This window comes from Cherax quadricarinatus, chromosome 42 (assembly GCF_038502225.1).
Source record: "Cherax quadricarinatus isolate ZL_2023a chromosome 42, ASM3850222v1, whole genome shotgun sequence".
Taxonomy (NCBI): Eukaryota; Metazoa; Arthropoda; class Malacostraca; order Decapoda; family Parastacidae; genus Cherax; species Cherax quadricarinatus.
The window spans coordinates 13601878-13622054 of NC_091333.1; the positions used below are offsets into that span (position 1 = coordinate 13601878).

The 20177-nt window shown below is 45.2% G+C and overlaps 1 non-coding gene across 1 annotated transcript; it reads right to left on the bottom strand.

Moving 5' to 3' along the window:
• Window positions 1-7929: 7929 nt before the first annotated feature.
• Window positions 7930-8001, bottom strand: TRNAA-UGC (transfer RNA alanine (anticodon UGC)). The gene has a single exon. It is a non-coding gene; the product is annotated as a tRNA-Ala (tRNA).
• Between the last annotated feature and the right edge of the window lie 12176 nt (window positions 8002-20177).

Consider the following 20177-nt stretch of genomic DNA (forward strand, 5'->3'; position numbering starts at 1 on the left):
TAGTGGAGGAACAGAAATCAGCAGGAAGAGAGAAGGGAGGTTTTCTAAACATATATTATACTAAGAGTCACAGTGCGAGAAATAAGATGGACGAATTGACATTAGTTGCAAGTGAGGGTGACATTGATGTTTTTGCCATAACTGAGACCTGGTTTAATATGAAGAATCGGGACATGTCTGCTGAATGTCACATTCACAGTTTTAAACTGTTCCAAGTAGACAAATCCTCAAGGTTCCTTGATGCTGGTGAGGGGCTCTTGATCTAGGGAATTGGATCTGTGCTCCAGTTCCCTGAATTGAGCCTGAATACCTTCCATCCCCCCCTCCACATGTGTTGTATAATCCTACAGGTTTAGCACTCCCTATGATTATAATAATCCAAGTAGACAGAAGTACCAGAAAGGGGGGTGGGGTGGCACTCTGTGCCCAAGATCATTTAAATTGTTGCATAAAAGCTGATATAAAGTCTGAAACACATACTGAGTCTGGGTAGAATTTTCAGAGGGGCACAAAAAATTGATTTTAGGTGTGACATACTGTCCCCCAAACTTGGATAGGGACCAAGGAAGACTACTGTGGGAGGAAAGTGTTAGGGCCACAAGGCACGATAACGTAGTAATTCTAGGGCACTTTAACTTTAGTCATATTGACTGGAAATTTAGAGTCTAACGACTCTTAGAGGTTGTTCAGGATTGTTTTTTAAAGCAGTTTGTTACAGAACCTACAAGGGGAAATAACCTGCTTGACTTGGTTCTGGCAAACAAGGAAACCCTTGTTAATAATTTAGAAATTTCAGAGAAACTTGGCACATGCGACCACAAATCATTTACCTTTAGCACTGAATGAAGTATGATAGTAGGGATAACTCAGTAATGGTCCAAGATTTTCGCTTAGCAGATTACAATGGACTTAGAGAACAACTATCATTTGTGGACTGGGGTAAAGAAGAGAGCTATCAATATGAGAGCTTTCTAAACACTATACGTCCCTGGTGAGAAGATTGCTTCTGTTATTGTCTCAGTGAGTTTTGTTTCTGTGACTGCTATTATGTCTAGGGACTTGTCATTGATTCTTTCATGCCACTCCTCATTTTTATTTGTTATTCCATCTGCGTTCATGTACCAAACCTTCGACTTCTTTTCTAAAACTGTGGTCCTGGGAGAATTATGGGGGTGGGGGAGCAGGAGCCCAGGCAGGGGCCAATGGGGGGTTGCAGTGGGGATGGGGGCAGAGTTCTTGTAGGGGATTGCTGTGGGTGTGGGGATTGGGGACGGAGGGATCAGTGTGTGTGTGTTGGTTTAGATTGTTCAGTTGCCTTGGGGTTGTCGTGGTTGGGGCCCTTCTGCAGGTGTTTCTGGAGAGTGTGTTTGCCCTTCCACCTGTGTCTGGGTTCTTCTGCTCATCATTGTCATTTCCTCTTGTTCCTCCTTTTGTTTTTGTACTCTTTCAGTATCATTCTTTCCTCTTGTGATATCTCGATTGAGGTACACACTGGTACTCTGGTTTGTCTCTCAGTCATGCTCTCTCCTGCAAGATCATGGTTCGAGTTGATTCTGCCTTGAAAATTGCTTTGAGTGGCCATTTCTGTCCCCTTGCAAACCACTCAATTCTCCGAAAATTTGTCACCTGGGTCATGTCGCCTTCACCTATTGTTTTCATGATACCTTCAATCACTTTTTTCTCCTGTTTTCTTTCATCATAGGTTTCCCCTTCGACTTCCTGGAGCCTGTAGACAAAAATTGATCTCGCACTTCTGTCCTCCCACTGTGTCTCCCATTGAGGTGTTTTAGTTCCATTGGAGCATCCCTTCCCTGGCTGAGTCTCCTATGCTTGGTCTGTCTTTCCAGCTCAGCTGCTCCTGGCCCTTGCCTCGTTTCTGCCTCCTTTCTTAAAAATGGGGAATACATTTGCCGTCTTCCATACCTCAGGTAGTTTCCCCAGTTTCAATGACTGTCCAGTCCCACCCCTTTTGAGGTATCAAGATCACTTAGCAGCTTCTTCACCTCCTCCTCGGTTGTGTGTATTTCATCCAACATTTGTTGGTATATCCCTTGTCAGTGTATCTCTGTTTTGAACTCCCAGAGTCCTTTCTGGTTTCCACTGTAAATACTTTTTTAAATCTCATGTTGAGCTCCTCACATACTTCTTGGTCGTTTCTTGTAAACTCCTCATCATCCTTCCTCAGTTTGATTACCTGGTCCTTGACTGTTGTTCTCCTCCTGATGTAGCTATACAACAGCTTAGGGTCAGACTTGACTTTTGATGCTATGTCGTCATCGTACTGTCGCTAGGCCTCCCTCCTTATCTGTGCATACTCGTTTCTGGCTCTTCGATTAATCTTTTTATTTTCCTGGGTCCTTTGTCTTCTGTACTTTTTCCATTCTCTAGTGCACTTAGTTTTTGCCTCCCTACATCTTTGGGTAAACCAAAGGCTCGTTCTGGTCTTCCCATTATTTCTGTTGCCTTTGGGAACAAATATTTCCTCTACCTCCTTGCATTTTGTTATGTAGTCAATCATTTTGTTTACTGATTTTCCTACCAATTCTCTTTCCTACTGAGCCTCCTGCAGGAAGTTCCTCATGTCTGTGTAGTGACCCCTTTTGTAGTTTGGCTTTTTCGATCCTACTCTTGTTACCCTCTTCACTTGCAACTCTATGTATTCAAAGCTCAGAACCACATGATCACTAGCTCCAAGGGGCCTTTCATGTGTGATGTCCTCAATGTCCAAGCTACTCAGGGTGAACATGAGGTCCAGTCTTGCTGGCTCATCCTCCCCTCTCTCTGGTAGTGTCCCTAACATGTTGATGCATGAGGTTTTCCAGTACCACATCCATCATCTTGGCTCTCCATGTTTTGAGACCCTCATGTGGCTCCAGGTTTTCCCAATCAATCTCCTTGTGATTGAAATTGCCCATAACTAGTAACTTTGCTATACCCATGTGAGCTCTTCTGGCCACCTCAGCTAGTGTGTCCACCATTGCTCTGTTGCTCTCTTCATATTCTTCTCTTGGCCTCCTGCAGTTCTGTGGTGGGTTATACATCACTGCAATGATTACCTTATGTCCCCATGACTGAATTGTACCTACTATGTAATCCTTTTCGCCCATTCCTTCCATTTCCTCAAATCCCCATCAGTTTTTAATGAGCATTGCAACTCCTCCTCCCCCTCTGCCAGTGAGTTTCATTTCTGTGACTGCTTTGATGTCTGGGGACGTCTCCTTGATTCTTTCATGGCACTCTTCACATTTATTTGTTATTCCATGTACATTCGTATACCAAACCTTCAATTTCTGGGGAGAATGTTGGGTTGGGGGAGTGGGAGACCTCGTGGGGAACTATGAGGGGTTGCTGTGGGGGTGGAGTTTGTGATGAGGGGGGTGGGGGCAGAGAGTACAGTGTGTGGGTTTTGGGTTAGATTGTTTGGCTGCATTGGTGTTGTCGTGGTTGAGGTCTTTCTGTGGGTGGTTCATCCTGAGTCTGGGTTCTCCTGCTCCTCTCCGTCTTTGCCTCTCATTCCTCCCTGCATCTTTGTACTCTCTCTTTCAATTTCTGCCTTCTTGTGTATTGTTCCAGTCGAGGTACACCCTCTAGTATATCCCTTAGTCATGCCTTCTCCTGCAGGTTCCTATTTCGAGCTGATTTTGCCTTGAAAATCATTTTGAATGGCCGTTTTTTCCTCTTGAAAACCACCCTGTTCTCAGAATATTTGTCAACTGGGTTGTGTCATCCTCTCCTATTGCTTTCATGATACTTTCAGTTACTTTTTTCTCCTCTTGTCTTCATGCTTCATAAGTTTCCCTTTCAAACTGACCTCTCCCTTTTGTCCTCCCACTGCATTTCCCTTTACATCCTCTGAAACGATTTAGTTGTCTCCATTGTAGTGCTCCTTCTTTCAGCCTCCTCTCTAGCTGATGTCCATGTGCTCAGTGGTCTGTCATTTTTCCTTCTCAGCTTTTCCTGGGCACTTCTGTTGTCTGTTAGGGCCTCTGTATATAACTTAGCTCCTTCATTTTCTTCAGTCCCCTCATTTGTTCCTGGTGTACTCTTCATCTTTTCCCAGGCTCCATGGTGGCCTGATAGGATTTCTGCATACAGTATAGCTCCTTTGTTCCCTAGTCCTCTCGTCTGTGACTGATGTAGAAGTTCTTGATGTCATGCCTCTACTGCTCTTCAGTTATTTAAACTGCTTTACATTTTTAGTTCCTCTTCTAAGCTCTGTATCTTAGCTTCTGCTGCTACAGTTTGTAACTCCTATTTCCTGGTCTCTGCAGCTATCCTCTCCTCCATTTTCTTACTGGGTGCTTCTAGCTTCCTTCCCCACTCTTCCTCCCTTTTCATGAGCTCTGCCACTCAATCTTTCCTCCCAAGTTCATACACCAGTCCCCTGGTTCTCTGTCCTGCTCTTTGGCAACCCACTTTTTGTGTTTTTGGTCACCACAGAAAGAAAAACTTGTGTTTTTGTGCGGTCATTTGTGGTGTGTGTTTGTGAGTGAGTGTGTGTACTCAAATAGTTGTGGTTGCAGGGGTCAAGACACAGCTCCTGGCCCCACTTCTTTGCTGGCTGCTACTAGATCACTTTTCTGCTCCATGAGCTTTTTCATACCTCCTCTTAAAGCTATGTATGGATCCTGCCTCTACTACATCACTTCCCAGACTATTCCACTTCCTGACAACTCTGCGACTAAAGAAATACTAACATCCCTGTGATTCATCTGAGTCTTCAATTTCCAACTGTGGCCCCTTGCTGCTGTGTCCCATCTCTGGAACATCCTCTCTCTGTCCACCTTGTCGATTCCTCTCAGTATTTTGTATGCCATTATTATATCCCCTATCTCTCATGTCCTCCAGTGTCGTAAGGTCAATTTCTCTTAACCTCTCCTCATAGGACATACCCCTTAGCTGGGACTAGTCTAGTTGCATACCCTTGCACTTTCTCTAGTTTCCTTATGTGCTTGGCTACAAGTGGATTCCAAACTGGTGCTGCATATTCCAATATGGGCCTAATGTATACAGAGTACAAGGTCCTGAACGATTCCTTATTAAGATGTAGGAATGCTGTTCTTAAGTTTCCTAGGTGCCCGTAAGCTGCAGCAGTTATTTGGTTGATGTACGCCCCAAGGTCCTTCTCCTTGAGGGTGGTTTGTAGTCTCTAGCCCACTAGATTTTACTCCATCTGCAGTCTTCTTTGCCCTTCCCCAATCTTCATGACTTTGCACTTGGTGGGGGTTGAGCTCCAGGAGCCAGCTGCTGAACCAGGCCTGCAGCTTGTCCAGGTCTCTTTGTAGTTCTGCCTGGTCCCCATCCAATTGAATTTTCATCAACTTCCCATTATTTGGAAAGAGTGACACTTTGGAGTCTGTTCCTTCCATCATATCATTCACAAATACCAGAAACAGCACCGGTCCTAGGACTGACCCCTGTGGAACCCTGCTTGTCACAGGCACCCACTCAGATGTCTCGCCACATACCATGACCTGCTGGTGTCTTCCTGACAGGTATTCCCTGATCCACTGCAGTGCCTTCCCTGTTATCCCTGCCTGGTCCTCCAGCTTTTACACTAGTCTCTTGTGTGGAACTGTGTCATATGCCTTCTTACAGTCCAAGAAAATGCAATATACCCACCCCTCTCTCTCGTCTTACTGCTGTTACCCTGTCATGGAACTCCAATAGGTTTGTGACACAAGATTTCCCATCCCTGAAACTGTGCTGGCTGTCGTTGATAAGCTCATTCCTTTCTAGGTGCTCCACCATTCTTCTCTTGATGATCTTCTCCATGAGGTTGCATACTATACATGTCAGTGACACTGGTCTGTAGTTTAGTGTTTCATGTCTATCTCCTTTTTTAAATATTGGGACTACATTTGCTGTCTTCCATACCTCAGGTAGTCGCCCTGTTTCTATTGATGTGTTGAAGATTGTTGTTAGTAGTGTAAATAGCACCTCTGCTCCCTGTCTTAGGACCCATGGAGAGTTGTTATCCGATCCCATCGCCTTTGTGGTATCTAACTCGCTTAGCAGCCTCTTCACTTCCTCGGTTGTATGTATTGTGTCCAACACTTGAAGGTGTACCCCACCTTTCCGTCTTTCTGGAGTCCTGTCTCCTCTGTGAACACTTCTTTGAATCTCATGTTGAGTTCCTCACATACTTCATGGTCGTTTCTTGTGATCTCCCCCCCCCCCTCCTTCTTGTGATCTCCTACCCTCCTTCCTCAGCCTGATTACCTAGTCGTTGACTGTCATTTTCCTCCTGATGTGGCCGGACAACAGCTTCAGGTCAGATTTAGCTTTCACTGCTATGTCATTTTCATATTGAAATAGGGCCTCCCTTCTTACCTGTGCATATTCATTTCTGGCTCTACAACTTTTTTCCTTATTCTCCTGGGTCCTTTGCCTTCTATATGTCTTGCATTTTCTAGCACACTTGGTTTTGACCTCTCTACACCTTTGGGTGTGTGTGTGTGTACTCACCTATTTGTGGTTGCAGGGGTCGAAACATAGCTCCTGGTCCAGGCTTTTTACTGGTCACTACTAGATCCTCTCTCTCCCTGCTCCATGAGCTTTATCATACTACATCTTAAAACTATGTATGGTTCCTGCCTCCACTTCAAGAAAAAAGAGGAGCAGATGTAAAATAGAAAGAGACAGGCGCTCCCTTTACAGGCGACGGAAAAAAATAACAGAGCGGCTAAAAGAGGCCATTATATCTGCAATGCGTAGGGAGACACTGGTCAGAGAAATAGCAAACATCGAACTTAAGCTAAAGGAATCTTATAGGAGTCAGGAATTGCGGGAAGAACTAAAAGCCATAAATGAAATCGAAAGAAACCCAAAGTATTTCTTTACTTATGCCAAATCAAAGTCGAGAACAGCATCCAGTATTGGGCCCCTACTTAAACAAGATGGGTCCTACACAAATGACAGCAAGGAAATGAGTGAGCTACTCAAGTCCCAATATGACTCAGTTTTTAGCAAGCCGCTAACCAGACTCAAGAGTCGAAGATCTAAATTAATTTTTTATGAAAGAGCCACAGAATTTGGTAAACACAAGCCTATCTGATGTTATCCTGACGCCAAATGACTTCGAACAGGCGATAAATGACATGCCCATGCACTCTGCCCAAGGGCCAGACTCATGGAACTCCGTGTTCATCAAGAACTGCAAGCCCCTATCACGAGGTTTTACATCCTATGGAGAGGGAGCATGGACACTGGGGTCGTCCCACAGTTACTAAAAACAACAGACATAGCCCCACTCCACAAAGGGGGCAGTAAAGCAATAGCAAAGAACAACAGACCGATAGTGCTAACATCCCATATCATAAAAATCTTTGAAAGGGTTCTAAGAGGCAAGATCGCCATCCATCTAGATACCCATCAATTACACAACCCAGGGCAACATAGGTTTAGAGCAGGTCGCTCCTGTCTGTTCCAACTACTAGATCACTACGACAAGGTCCCGTAATGCTATGCATACAAGTGGCTTTGGCATACTGCTCTTACCTGTATTTTTTTTGTACCTCTGTATGTATGTTCAAATTATTAAATAAATAAATGCACTAGAAGACAAAAAGAATGCAGATGTAATATACACAGACTTTGCAAAAGCTTTCGACAAGTGTAACCATGGCGTAATAGCACACAAAATGCGTGCTAAAGGAATAGCAGGAAAAGTTGGTAGATGGATCTATAATGTCCTCACAAATAGAACACAAAGAGTAGTTGTCAACAGAGTCAAGTCTGAGGTGGCTACGGTGAAAAGCTCTGTTCTGCAAGGCACAGTAAGTAAGTTTATTCAGGTATACACAAATACAGTTACATAGAATTATCATACATAGCAGCATATGTGTAGAGAACCTAGGATAACCCAAAAAAGTCAGTGACTTATTTCCATTGGGGTCCTTTAAAACACAACCACTCGTAAGTGACCCTTGGAGGTGCCGGGGATCGAACCCGGGGCCTCTTACATGCAAAGCAAGCGCTCTACCACTGAGCTACACCCCCAGTCGCTTTCGTCTGGTTCCTCATCCTTATTTTTGAAATAGACAAGGATGTAAGCTACAGCACGGTGTCTTCCTTTGCAGATGACACCCGAATCTGCATGACAGTGTCTTCCATTGCAGACACTGCAAGGCTTCAGGCGGCCATGAACCAAATCTTTCAATGGGCTGCAGAAAGCAATATGAAGTTCAACGATGAGAAATTTCAATTACTCCGATATGGTAAACATGAGGAAATTAAAACTTCGTGAGAGTATAAAACAAATTCCAGCCACACAATAGAGCGAAAAACTAACGTCAAAGACCTGGGAGTGATCATGTCGGAGAATCTCACCTTCAAGGACCATAACATTGTATCAATCGCATCTGCTAGAAAATGACAGGTGTGGAAAATTACATTTATCTGGATGTAACTCATAATGTACATACCAGTAAATGGTAACACAGATAATTATTATTTATCAAAGTTACTTAGACAAGTAGGAATTTGGGACACCTAGGTCACAAAAATGTCCCCCTTCGATACCTACAACTGTCATGTCCACAAGTTGCTCTAGACCTTTAATTACAAATGAAATGTACATACACACCAGGAATTCTGGTAAATATAAAAATTGGTGGACTGTATATTAAAACTAATAAATGATACTTATCCACATTCATATAACAGAAGGAGAATATATCTTAATATCACTCACCAATTTGACTGGAGATTAATGTGTATCATACTCAAAAATCCTCACTGTCTATCCATGAAAATAACACTGGCCAGAGTTACAACATAAACAGACTTATCTGAGGTTCCTGGAGCTGTCTTGTCCAGTCGCCTGATATCTCAAGTTATGCAGGAATGCACATCCAACAATTTCGGCTCCTATTTGAGAGGTGTCAGCACAATTTAACCTCTAGAGCACGAAACTTCTTCCGATTATTCACTAACGTTTGTGTTGACTAGTTCAAACATGGTTAGTTTAATATGTTTATTATGCACCCCATACCCATCCTGTGGGCGGTAGTCAAAAGATTACAGAGGTACATAATTGGTCCAGGGACTGGACTCCAAAGTTTTGATAGCTGAGCAAGTTACAGAGGTAATGAATTCACAATTTACAAAGGTAATGAACTCACAATTTACAAAGGTAATGAACTCCAGGTAGGTCTGGTCAGGTCTGATTACAGAGGTCACAATCATGACAAGTTACAAAGGTATTTACAGATTACAGAGGTACGTAATGGGTCCAGGGACTGGGCCCCCAAAGTTTTGATAGCTGAACTAGGTACAAGGTAATGAGCTCACAAGTTACAAAGGTAATGAATTCTGTAAGAATGGTTACTTACGTTTATACATGGCTACAATCATGAACAAATTATAGAGTAATGAGCAATTCACACTTCCACACCCGGTCACAACTGTAATGAGTTATTGGTGCAAATATTGATTGTTGAGTCACACACACACACACACACACACACACACACACACACACACCGTGTATGTCAGGCCCATACTGGAGTATGCAGCACCTGTTTGGAACCCGCACTTGATAAAGCACGTCAAGAAACTAGAGAAAGTACAAAGGTTTGCAACAAGGTTAGTTCCAGAGCTAAGGGGAATGTCCTATGAAGAAAGATTAAGGGAAATCGGCCTGACGACACTGGAGGACAGGAGGGTCAGGGGAGACATGATAACGACATATAAAATACTGCGTGGAATAGACAAGGTGGACAAGGACAGGATGTTCCAGGGAGGGGACACAGAAACAAGAGGCCACAATTGGAAGTTGAAGACACAAATGAGTCACACACACACACACACACACACACACACACCGGTGAAGAGGCACACACCCCTGCAACCACAAATAGGTGAGTACACACACACACACACACACACACACACACACACACACACACACACACACACACACACACACACACACACACACACACACACACACACACACACACACACACACACACACACACACACACACTTTAGTTTAATATCTTTATTATGCACCCCATACCCATCCTGTGGGCGGTAGTCAAAAGATTACAAAGGTACATAATGGGTCCAGTGACTGGACCCCAAAGTTATGATAGCTGAACTAGTTACAAAGGTAATGAACTCCAGGTAGATCTGGTCACAATCATGGCAAGTTACAGAGGTGATGAATCAGCTTCACTCCTATACATGGTTACAGTCATGAGCAAATTACAAAGTAATAAACCACTGATACGTCCACACCTGGTCACAATTGTAATGAGTTATAAATACAAATATTAAGTGGATCATACACCCACACTAGCGCGCGCGCACACACATACTAAAAACAACAGACATAGCCCCACTCCACAAAGGGGGCAGTAAAGCAACAGCAAAGAACTACAGACAAATAGCACTAACATCCCATATCATAAAAATCTTTGAAAGGGTCCTAAGAAGCAAGATCACCACCCATCTAGAAACCCATCAATTACACAACCCAGGGCAACATGGGTTTAGAATAGGTCGCTCCTGTCTGTCTCAACTACTGGATCACTACGACAAGGTCCTAAATGCACTAGAAGACAAAAAGAATGCAGATGTAATATATACAGACTTTGCAAAAGCCTCCGACAAGTGTGACCATGGCGTAATAGCGCACAAAATGCGCGCTAAAGGAATAACAGGAAAAGTCGGTCGATGGATCTATAATTTCCTCACTAACAGAACACAGAGAGTAGTCGTCAACAGAGTAAAGTCCGAGGCAGCTACGGTGAAAAGCTCTGTTCCACAAGGCACAGTACTAGCTCCCATCTTGTTCCTCATCCTCATATCCGACATAGACAAGGATGTCAGCCACAGCACCGTGTCTTCCTTTGCAGATGACACCCGAATCTGCATGACAGTGTCTTCCATTGCAGACACTGCAAGGCTCCAGGCGGACATCAACCAAATCTTTCAGTGGGCTGCAGAAAACAATATGAAGTTCAACGATGAGAAATTTCAATTACTCAGATATGGTAAACATGAGGAAATTAAATCTTCATCAAAGTACAAAACAAATTCTGGCCACAAAATAGAGCGAAACACCAACGTCAAAGACCTGGGAGTGATTATGTCGGAGGATCTCACCTTCAAGGACCATAACATTGTATCAATCGCATCTGCTAGAAAAATGACAGGATGGATAATGAGAACCTTCAAAACTAGGGAGGCCAAGCCCATGATGACACTCTTCAGGTCACTTGTTCTATCTAGGCTGGAATATTGCTGCACTCTAACAGCACCTTTCAAGGCAGGTGAAATTGCCGACCTAGAAAATGTACAGAGAACTCTCACGGCGCGCATAACGGAGATAAAACACCTCAATTACTGGGAGCGCTTGAGGTTTCTAAACCTGTATTCCCTGGAACGCAGGAGGGAGAGATACATGATTATATACACCTGGAAAATCCTAGAGGGACTAGTACCGAACTTGCACACGAAAATCACTCACTACGAAAGCAAAAGACTTGGCAGACGATGCACCATCTCCCCAATGAAAAGCAGGGGTGTCACTAGCACGTTAAGAGACCATACAATAAGTGTCAGGGGCCCGAGACTGTTCAACTGCCTCCCAGCACACATAAGGGGGATTACCAACAGACCCCTGGCAGTCTTCAAGCTGGCACTGGACAAGCACCTAAAGTCAGTTCCTGATCAGCCGGGCTGTGGCTCGTACGTTGGTTTGCGTGCAGCCAGCAGCAACAGCCTGGTTGATCAGGCGCTGATCCACCAGGAGGCCTGGTCACAGACCGGGCCGCGGGGGCGTTGACCCCCGAAACTCTCTCCAGGTAAACTCCAGGTAAACATACACACACGAGGGCGCACGCACGGACATGTGCACACGCCCACACACACACCCTCACACACACCCACACACACACACACCCACACACCCACACACACCCACACACGCACACACATACACGCACACACACACACACACACACACACACACACACACACACACACACACACACACACACACACACACACACACACACACACGCACACACACACCCTCACACACACCCACACACACACCCTTACACACACCCCCACACACACACACACACACGCACACGCACACACACACACACACACACACACACACACACACACACACACACACACACACACACACTCACACACACACACACACACACACACACACACACACACACACCTACACACACACCTACACACACACACCTACACACACACACCTACACACACACACACCTACACACACACACACACCTACACACACACACACACCTACACACACAACAGGCCTAGTGTCTAATCGACATGTGCCTAGGACAAAATGGTAACTAACACACACACACACACACACACACACACACACACACACACACACACACACACACACACACACACACAGACACACACACACACAGACACACACACACACATACACACATGCACACATGTGGTAATACTTTATTTACAGCTAGCAAAATCAGGGTATTTCTCCAGAATGGTCTGCAATATACCACTGTGGATAAAATACTTTGCCATTTCTTGAACATTTCTGAGTGAGTTGTTTCTAAATTCATTAATTTGATCACACTCCAGTACATAATGACGCAAGGTGTGACAATAGTCCATCTGGCAAAGTTTACATTTCGTTTGGTCTACATCTGGTGGTGGTGATTTAACCTGCCAAAGATACTTGTAACCCAGCCGGAGCCGGGCAGTAGTGACATCCAAGAGTCTGCTTATCTTGTTGGATGCACCATAGACATGTGGCTTCTCCTGCATGATGGAATGAGGATAGATGGACTGACCTGTGTCAATCTCCCTAAGTCTTAAGTCAATAAAGTTCATTTGAAGTTCTTTTCGTATTATTGTTCTCAAACTGCTAACTGACAACCCAAGATTGTAATCTACTCCCTCTTTGAAAGCATACAGCTTAGCCAATTTATCAGTTCTATCATGCATCTGAAGACCAATGTGAGATGGAATCCACAGCATGTGCACTCTGACTCCACTGTCCACAATCTTACCATATCTATGTCTGGCTTCTGACACAAGCATGCCACAATTTATACTTAATGAGTTGAGAGCATTTATGGATGACAGAGAATCAGTTACAATTAAAGTGTCAACCTTAGATACATGGACACATTTGAGTGCAAGGAGTATGGCAAACAGTTCTGTTTGAAGGGTAGAGGCCCAGTTGTTGATGCGTGTTCCAATTTCTTTATGAGAGCCATCACTCTGTGTGACAACAGCAGCACTACCAGCTGCACCAGTGGACTGGTGAACAGAACCATAGACGTAAATAATTTGTGAAAGAGTGTTCTGTGTGACTAAGTTATCAATACAGCTTAAGGCATCATGTTTGGCTTCAAGACGAAGCTTTGGTTGTGATTTAAGAAGAGTTTTGGGGGGAAATGGAGGAATGGTAGTTTGGAATGGGGTAATATCCCATAGAGCAGGGAAATGTCTCTGTTGTCTAACTTGATATAGATCATGTAGCTGGTTCATGCGGAGGCCGGTTCCAGTTTTTTCGATCCATCTGGAAGGATGTTCACCAGTGCTGAGGAAAGTTTGGAGGGCTTCTGTGCAGGGGTTTGAATGGGCTAGCCTAAGCATATTGACCCCAATAAGGATATTTCTTTCAGTAACACGATCTCTAATGCTTGGAATATTAAGTTCTTTCCGCATATTTAAAATTTTGGCAGTACGAGGGCATCCTAGGATGATCCTCATTGCTTCGTTTTGCAGTTTTTCCAGCCCTCCAAGCTTCCAGTCAGACACGAGTGCAAGTAGTGGCGCCGCATAATCAACCAATGATCTAATATAAGCAAGATACATCATTTTCACAATTTTAACATTAGCACCATACCTGGGGTGAAACCCAGCCACAACTCTAAGTGCTCTTAGTCTTTCTTTGTATTGGCGACAAAGTCTCGTTACAACAGGTCCAAGTAGTGGAACCTCAAAGCCTAGATACCTGTATCTGCTTACATATTCTAGAAGAGACCCATCATGCAACTGGATCTGACGAACTGTGCCTCTCTGCCGAGGAGGACGCCTGTTGAGTATCTTTGTTTTATCCCCTGAGATTATTAACCCCAGGTCCTGACACGAGGCTAGTACATGTTTAAGAATGTTTTGGGTGTTGGAGAATCCGGTAGTGTGAACATGGCAAGTCCCTTCTGCGTAGGCGCAGGGCTTCCCATTTTTTTATAACATAATTTTTATTAAATACAGTATGGCTACCTATTTACATATAAATAATGTATTTCTGGAAAATATATACAGTTTTTTCAACAACAGGATGGATAATGAGAACCTTCAAAACTAGGGATGCCAAGCCCATGATGACACTCTTCAGGTCGCTTGCTCTATCTAGGCTGGAATATTGCTGCACACTAACAGCACCTTTCAAGGCAGGTGAAATTGCTGACCTAGAAAATGTACAGAGAACCTTCACGGCACGCATAACTGAGATAAAACATCTCAATTACTGGGAGCACTTGAAGTTCCTGAACCTGTACTCCCTGGAATGCAGGCGGGAGAGATACATGATTATATACACCTGGAAAATCCTAGAGGGACTAGTACCAAACTTGCACACGAAAATCATTCTCTCCGAAAGCAAAAGACTCGGCAGACGATGCAACATCTCCCCAATGAAAAGCAGCGGTGTCACTAGCATGCTAAGAGACAACACAATAAGTGCCAGGTGTCCAAGACTGTTCAACTACCTCCCAGCATACACAAGGGGGATTACCAATAGACCCCTGGGTGTTTTCAAGCAGGCACTGGACAAGCATGAGGCCTGGTCACAGGTAAACTACATCACTTGCCAGACTATTCCACTTCCTGACAACTCTCTGACTAAAGAAGTACTTCCTAACATCTCTGACTCATCTGGGTCTTCAACTTCCAATTGTGACCCCTTGTTTCTGTGTCCCCTCTTTGGAACATCCTGTCTCTGTCCACCTTGTCTATTCCACACAGCATTTTTCATGTCGTTATCATGTCTCCCCTAACCCTCCTGTCCTCCAGTGTCGTCAGTCAGATTTCCCTTAACCTTTCTTCATAGGACATTCCCCTTAGCTCTGGAACTAACCTTGTCGCAAACCTTTGCATGTTCTCTAATTTCTTGACATGCTTGATCAAGTGTGGGTTTCAAAAAGGTACTGCATACTCCAGTATGGGCCTGACGTACACGGTGTACAGTGTCTTGAACGATTCCTTACCAAGGTATCGGAATGCTGCTCTCAGGTTTTCCAGGTGCCCACATGCTGCAGCAGTTATCTGGTTGATGTTTGCTTCCAGAGACGTGCTTGGTGTTATACTCACCCCAAGATTTTTCTCCTTGACTGAGGTTTGCAGTCTTTGGCCACCTAGCCTATACTCCGTCTGCGGTCTTGTGTGCCCTTCCTTGATCTTCCTAACTGCATTTGGCGGGGTTAAATTCGAGAAGCCAGTTGCTGGACCAGGTGTCCAGTCTGTCCAGGTCTCTTTGAAGTCCTGCCTAATCCTCATCTGATTTACTTCTCCTCATTAACTTCACATCATCTGCGAACAGGGACACTTCCGAGTCTAATCCTTCCATCATGTCATTCACATATACCAAAAATAGCACTGGTCCTAGGACCGACCCCTGTGGGACCCCACTCGTCACAGGTGCCCACTGTGATACCTCATCACGTACCATGACAGGTGTGTGTGTGTGTACTTACCTAGTTGTGGTTGTGGGAGTCGATTCACAGCTCTTGGCCCCGCCTCTTCACCTGGCCGCTTCCCGGTCACTTTTCCTGCTCCGTAAACTTTATCACACCTCTTCTTAAAGCTATGTATGGATCCTGCCTCTACTACATCACTACCCAGGCTATTCCACTTCCTGACAACTCTGTGACTGAAGAAATACTTCCTAGCATCCCTGTGGTTCATCTGAGTCTTCAACTTCTAACTGTGACCCCTCGTTGCCATGTCCCAACTCTGGAACATACTGTCTCTGTCCACCTTGTTTATACCTCTCAGTATTTATATGTCGTTATCATATCCCCCCCTAACTCTCCTGTCTTCCAGTGTCGTCAGGTCGTTTTCCCTTAACCTTTCCTCGTAGGACATACCCCTTAGCTCCGGGACTAGTCTTGTTGCAAACCTTTGCACTTTCTCTAGTTTCCTTGCATGCTTGGCTAGCTGAGGATTCCAAACTGGGACTGTATATTTCAATATGGGCCTAACGTACAGTGTACAGGGTCCTGAATGACTCCTTATTTAGATGTCGAAATGTTGTTCTTAGATTTGCCAGGCGCCCATATGCTGCAGCAATTATTTGGTTGATGTGCACCTCAGGAGATGTTCCCGGTGTTATACTCACACCAAAATTCTTTTCCTTGAGTGAGGTTTGTAGGCTCTGGCTCCCTAGACTGTACTCCTTCTGTGTTCTTCTTTGCCCTTCCCCAATTTTTATGACTTTGCACTTGGTGGGGTTGAACTCCAGGAGCCAGTTTCTGGACCAGGCCTGCAGTCTCTCCAGATCCCTCTGTACTTCTGCTTGGACTTTGTCCGATTGAATTCTTCTCACCAATTTCACATCATCTGCAAACAGAGACACCTCAGAGTGTATTCCTTCCGTCATGTCGTTCACAAATACCAGAAACAGCACCAGTCCTAGGACTGATCCCTGTGGCACCCCGCTCGTTACCGGCGCCCACTCCGACTCCTCGCCACATACCATGATTTGCTGTTGTCTTCCTGACAGATATTCCCTGATCCACTGATCCACTGTAGTGCATTCCCTGTTATCCCTGCCTGGTCCTCCAGCTTCCGCACTAATCTCTTGTGTGGAACTGTGTCAAACGCTCTCTTACAGTCCAAGAAGATACAATCTACCCACCCCTCTCTCTCTCTCTTGTCTTACTGCCATCACCCTGTCATGGAACTCCAGTAGGTTTGTGATGCAGGATTTCCCGTCCCTGAAACCATGCTGGCTGTCGTTGATAAGCTCATTCCTTTCTAGGTGCTCCACCACTCTTCTGATAATTTTCTCCATGACCTTGCATACTATACATGTCAGTGACACTCGTCTATAGGTTAATGCTTCGTGTCTGCCTCCTTTTATAAAAATTCGGACTACATTTGCTGTCTTCCATACTTCTGGTAGTCGTCCTGCTTCGATAAATGTGTTGAAGATAGTTGTTAGTGGTGAACAAAGTGCCTCTGCTCCCTCTCTCAGGACCCATGGAGAGATGTTATCCGGCCCTATCGCCTTTGAGGTATCTAGCTCACTTAGCCTCTTTACTTCTTCCTTGGTTGTATGTATTGTGTCCAACACTTGATGGTGTACCCCACCTCTCTGCCTTTTTGGATGCCCTTCTGTCTCCTCTGTAAACACTTTTTTGAATCTCCTGTTGAGCTCGCATACTTCGCGGTCGTTTTTTGTGGCCTCCCCTTCTTCCTTCCTTCCTCAGCCTAATTACCTGGTCCTTGACTGTTGTTTTCCTCCTGATGTGGCTGTACAACAGTTTTGGGTCAGATTTGGCTTTCGCTGCTATGTCATTCTCATATTGCCTTTGGACCTCCCATCTTACCTGTGGATATTCATTTCCGGCTCTATGACTGGTCTCCTTATTCTCCTGGGTCCTTTGCCTTCTAGGCTTCTTCCATTCCCTAGCACACTTGGTTTTGGTCTCCCTGCACCTTTGGGTGAACCACGGGCTCAACCTGGTTTTTTCATTACTCCTGTTACCCTTGGGTACAAACCTCTCCTAAGCTTCCTTGCATATTGTTGTCACATATTCCATTATCACTTCTACTGACTTCCCTGCCAGTTCTCTGTCCCAATGAACCCCGTTGAGGAAGTTCTTCATGCTTGTGTAGTCCCATTTTTTGTAGTTTGGCTTCATTCGTCCAGCCCTTCCTGCTTCCCCCTCCACTTGTAAATCTACTATGTATTCGAAGTTTAAAACCACATGATCACTGGCCCCCTGGGGTCTTTCATGTGCGATGTCCTCAATCTCTGCACTACTCAAGGTGAATACTAGGCCCAGTCCCCCTGATTCATGCTCCCCTCTCTCTCTGGTAGTGTCCCTGATGTGTTGGTGGTACATGAGGTTTTCCAGTACCACCTCCATCATCTTAGCCCTCCATGATTTTTGGCCCCCATGTGGATCCAAGTTTTCCAAATCGATTTCCTTGTGGTTGAAGCCACCCATGATCAGTAGCTTTGCCCTGCTCGAAATGATCCCTTCTGGCCACTTCAGCCAGTGTGTCAATCATCGCTCTATTACTCTCATCATACTCTTGCCTTGGTCTCCTGCTGTTCTGTGGCAGGTTATACATCACCTTGGGACCTCCAGACTGAAGCATTAGAATTATGTAATCTCTTACTTCTCCTCTGTCTCCTATCTCCAGATCATCAAAATCCCATTGGTTTTTGATCAGCAGTGCCACTCCTCCACCCCCTCTGTCTCCTCTGTCTTTCCTCAGGGTCTGATATCCCATTGGAAAGATGGCATCTGTTATCATCCCTGTGAGCTTGGTTTCTGTGAGGTCTATGATGTCTGGTGATGCCTCTTTGACTCTTTCGTGCCACTCCTTCCACTTATTTGTTATTCCATCAGCACTGGTGTATGATACCTTCAGTTTCCTCTCCAGCACTGTTTTAGAGAGTCTGTGGGGGTGGGGGACCTGGCAGTGTACTCTGGGATTCTACAGCGTAGTGTGGGGTGGGGCTGTGAGTGTGGATTGTGGTCTGTGTTGGGATAGCTTGATTGGTTGTGGGGTTCTGGGGGTGGTTCTGTGTGTGCTTGCTCTTGTTGCTCTGCCCTGCTTTGGTTGTCCTCTGCTGACTCTGTCCTTGTCTCTCCACCTAGCTCCTTTCGCTTTTGTGTCCTCTCCCTCAGCTGCTGTCGCTCTGTTTTTGTTCTGTCTCGGTCTAGGAACACCCTCTTGCATGCTGCCAAATCCTTCAACCATGGTTACTCTTGGAGGATCCTGTTCTGCATTGTTTCTGTCCTGAAAATCAAATTGATCAGTCATTTTCTCCCCTACAGGTACCCCCTATTCTCTGAAAATTTACAATCTCGTGTGTGTGTGTGTGTGTGTGTGTGTGTGTGTGTGTGTGTGTGTGTGTGTGTGTGTGTGTGTGTGTGTGTGTGTGTGTGTGAGTGGAGGTATTTGTTGTAAGGAGGGAGAGGAGGAGGGAGGTAGGGTGGGGGAGAGGGATAGAGAGTGGGAGGGGAAGATAGTGGCAGAGAGGGAGAGAGATGGGGGAAGGATAGGGGTACAGGGAGAGAGGGGGAAAGAGAGGGAAAGGCAAGAGGGAGAGGGGAAGGAGAGGGGGAGGAGGAGGAGGAGGAGGAGAAGGAAGAGGAAGAGGAAGAGGAGAGAGAACGAGAGAGAGAGAGAGAGAGAGAGAGAGAGAGAGAGAGAGAGAGAGAGAGAGAGAGAGAGAGAGAGAGAGAGTTTGAGGAGTGTGATTGTGAAGAGCCTACATGTACAACCTGGCTATGGGAAAGAGGTAATTGTCCAGCATTTTGCTCTGAACTCGCCACCACCAATTGGAATGCTCTTCTTCAAGGGGATGTTAACAACCAAGTGAATGCCTTCACTGGACACATCCTTAATCTACTACTGGCAGTATGTAACAAAGCTGACAGGTCAGTCTTGGTTCGGCTTTTGTTGTAGAGAGGCTGCTACTGCTAAGTACAAGACTTGGCGAACGTATAAGAGACATCCTACTACCTATAACAGGAACTTGCACAGGCAAGCCTGTGCAAGTTCAAAAGTGAAGTATCTCTAAATGGGAGGTGGACACAAAAAGAAAGCTAATATCAGGTAGAGTGGGCTCCAAAACCTGGTGGTCCCTCGTCAAGGACAGACAAAGTTATCTGCCTGATGAACTTATTCCACCTCTAAATCGACAGGGTGGGACCACCTCTACTAGTAGCCAAGAGAAAGCGGACCTCTTTGCCGAACACTTTGTTACCAAAATGAAAGTTTTCATCCAGCAAGGGACCTCCTTGGCTAGCTGCAAGAACTGTGTCAAAACTGTCAGTGGTGACAGTAAGGCAGGAGGAGGTGCATCTTCTTACATCATTTGACCAAGAAAAGGCTGTGGGCCCAGACAAGCTGAGTCCAAGATTGCCGAATAGATATGC